Below are 3,166 nucleotides of genomic sequence, written 5' to 3'. Positions count from 1 at the left end.
AGCGCCCTCAAGATGAACCTCTCCATAATCTTCCCCAGCACCGAGGTCAGGCTGACAGGCCTGTAGTTCCCCGGATCCTCCTTCCGGCCCTTCTTGCAGATGGGCGTCACATTGGCAAGCCTCCAGTCGTCCGGGACCTCTCCCGTTAACCAGGACTGCTGATAGATGATGGAGAGTGGCTTGGCGAGCTCCTCCGCCAGCTCTCTCAGCACTCTCGGGTGGATCCCATCTGACCCCATAGACTTGTGAGCATTCAGGTTGCATCCATCCACCAACCTGACCGACACATGGTGCGGGAGGCAGTGATGGGAACCCGACCTGGACAGTCACACAGACCGGTGAGGGTCCATGGGGTGAAGGAACGTTTATTACAGCAGGATCATCTGGCTGTGGACGTCCTCAAATGGGATACCTAGGAAAAGAGGGTTGCAAAACAAAGTTCCTCACTAATTAATGGGCCCTTGATGCGTCCTAGTTGATGGGCCATCACCAACTGGGGGTGTGCCAAGTATCTCCACATCTGGGTGCTGAGCCTCCTGTTAAGACACTCCCTGAGTGAGGCTTTCACTGCCTTGGGAGTAACAAAGTAGTGAACACCCCACTGCTGGAACAGGGTGTTGAAAGGCTGGCTGAAGCATTCATAAGCTTTTAGCTGTACTGATAAGGCTGTGGCCGCTGTTCACAGGACAGGGAAGCAAAACACACATTTACAACCAAGGCCATTTGTTAGTACAGATAAGGCAGTTTTTTTAAGAAAAAAGGGGGGTTTGGGGGGGGGGGGGGGTACAACAGTAAGCACATGGCTTTTTGGACTAAAGGGAGGCTGGGCCTGTTGTTCGTTCTGAGGCCTTGGCTTAGATTGCAGTTACTATTGCCAACAAGGTGTAAAAGTGTTGCGGGGGAGAGGGTTTTAATGCCTTCTCCCTGAGAAGCGTGGATGATGGTTTTTCCCTCCAGTGCTTTAGTGCAGTCTTCCTCTGTGCGCGTGAGAGCTCTCCCGGTAAGAAAGCCCCGAGGGGCCCTATGTTGGTCCATCCGCTCCTCAAGGGGTGTTGCACGTGGCCTGGAAAGAGTTTGGAGAGCTGCCAGGAGCCAGCCGAGAGGTCACCAGACCCCTGCTCTGCTCACACAGTTGGTGCTGTAGGTCGCAGGGGCACAGGAGAGCACACATGGGAATTATCCCATGCTTGCCTTGCTCTTACATGCCATCCTGGGCTTCACCCAGGGACCCTAGGCTAGACCAACCTTTGGTTGAGAGAACAGCAGGGTTGAAGTCTTTTTTCCCCCCTCCATTTGTCACGGACTTGTTGATAGCATTTAGGTGACCTAACTTCAGACACCTGAGCTACCTAGCTGGCATGCCTGCACAAACGTTGGTAGGCTTTTACTATAAGGCAGTGGTCTCCCCCTAAGACAGATACATAAAACAATCGTAAGGTTTGTACCCTAGGAGGGCCTCAGTGAGCACAAAGGAGGGATGAAACAACCATGCTGAATGTAGCTGTCTGCCTTGTAGGTGCCTAATGTCAATTAGACATTAGATGTTGTATAATATCATCTCTTAGCTTCTGTTTCACTAGGAATTAAAAAGGAAATGCAAATGAAAGGAAATAAATGCATGCACACAGTGCAAGCTCTCTTGAAGGTGCAAACACCCCAACAGTCTCCATTGCTTCATTAGGCATGTGCAACTGCACTTCTCTAGTTATGGGATATCCCCGAGACTACAGCTGCCAAATCAGACCTCTGAAGTGTTTTCCTGCTTGAAAAGTAGAAGGAGAGCATTATCAAAACTGGTGGCTCGTCAGTAGCAAGCCTCAAGATCCAGGCTCATCTGATGCGTGGCAAGGCAGCTGGCTGGTGCCTCGCTGCCTGATAGTGCACTGGAGCATGGTGCAGGTTTCCTTAGCTCCCATCTTTTGTTTGCTAAAGCTCAGCTACAAATGCTACGAGTATAAATACAAAAATTTTTTTTTAAACATTCCATGCCAATGCATGCCAGACATCTCGCAGCCAACTCGGAAGTGCTGCGTCAGTACCAGCTCTATATTTGGTGATGACTGCCAGAACTGGGTTGGAAGAGCTCGGCTCTCCTCCTATACCCAACCTACGTTAGTACCATCCATCCCTCAGCTAGGAGAAACTCTTAAGGTGTGGATCACTGTCTCGGTACTCATGCCTCTGTGGGAATGAGGATTACACACTGCCTGTCTTTGAATGCTGTGCATGCCTTTGAACAGTGTTTAATTAGTCCACTGTTGGGGAAAACAAAGATATTAAACAGTCCATGAATCAGCTTTGCTACAGCAGTTACTCCTTTCCTGTACGATTGCACACAAATACTACCATGTCTCCTGATCCAGAACCCCAACCAAACCCCAAGCCCCAAAAACACAGGCCATTTTTGTTTTAGAGACTGGTCAGGGAAAGAAATAGCTCGTATGGCAAGTGCCAGACCCAGGTCCACTTTCCCTTCTTTCTAAACCAGGCTGGGTTTGCATTTCAGACAAATGCTTCGAGTATAAGAGAAGCAGAAACTCAAATCTAATAGCAACTGCGCCTCAGTCACCTGGGGTTTGTGACCTGGAAGGCTGTGCATCTGGAGGTGCTGTGACATTCAGGTTAGCACTGCCACCTTCACGTCTCTGGCCTTTAAGAGAGACTACCATTTAAGCTGCTGTGTTTCTGTGCTAAGAAACTCAGCACGTTTCCACAAAAAGTCTGAAACGCTGTGAAACGACATTTTTGCTTTGCAGGTCAGTAGTCTGAACTGGCCTTCAGTTCTGCTTTATTCCTGCCGTGTACAGAAAGCCAGAAAAGCCAGAGCTTCTCATTGTAGAGCGCAGCAGCAAAAGAGCCCATTGTGGCTGGGGAGGGCTGCACCCGCACGGGCGCCGGCCACCGCCGGGCTGCAGCCACAGCCCCTGCGGTGGGCTGGGACACCCTGTGCCTGCAAAGGCCTGCGGAGCTGAGCATCAGCAGAGCCAAGTAAAACTAAAAAACACCCCTGGCGAGGGATGCGGAGGCAGGGTGGGAGCAAGGTTGCCGGCAAGGGCCTCCTGCATCCTGTCCCCATGGCCAGGGATGAGGCCACACGATGGCAGCCTTTCTGCACAAATGCTTCAGCACGCACTGAAGGACCTTCCGGGAGTTCAGCGGTGCTGAT

The sequence above is a fragment of the Pygoscelis adeliae genome, unplaced genomic scaffold (assembly GCF_000699105.1).
Source record: "Pygoscelis adeliae isolate BGI_AS28 unplaced genomic scaffold, ASM69910v1 Scaffold411, whole genome shotgun sequence".
NCBI classification, from domain to species: Eukaryota; Metazoa; Chordata; class Aves; order Sphenisciformes; family Spheniscidae; genus Pygoscelis; species Pygoscelis adeliae.
The sequence above is the reverse complement of the archived record's forward strand: the minus strand, read 5'-3'. Positions refer to the sequence as shown.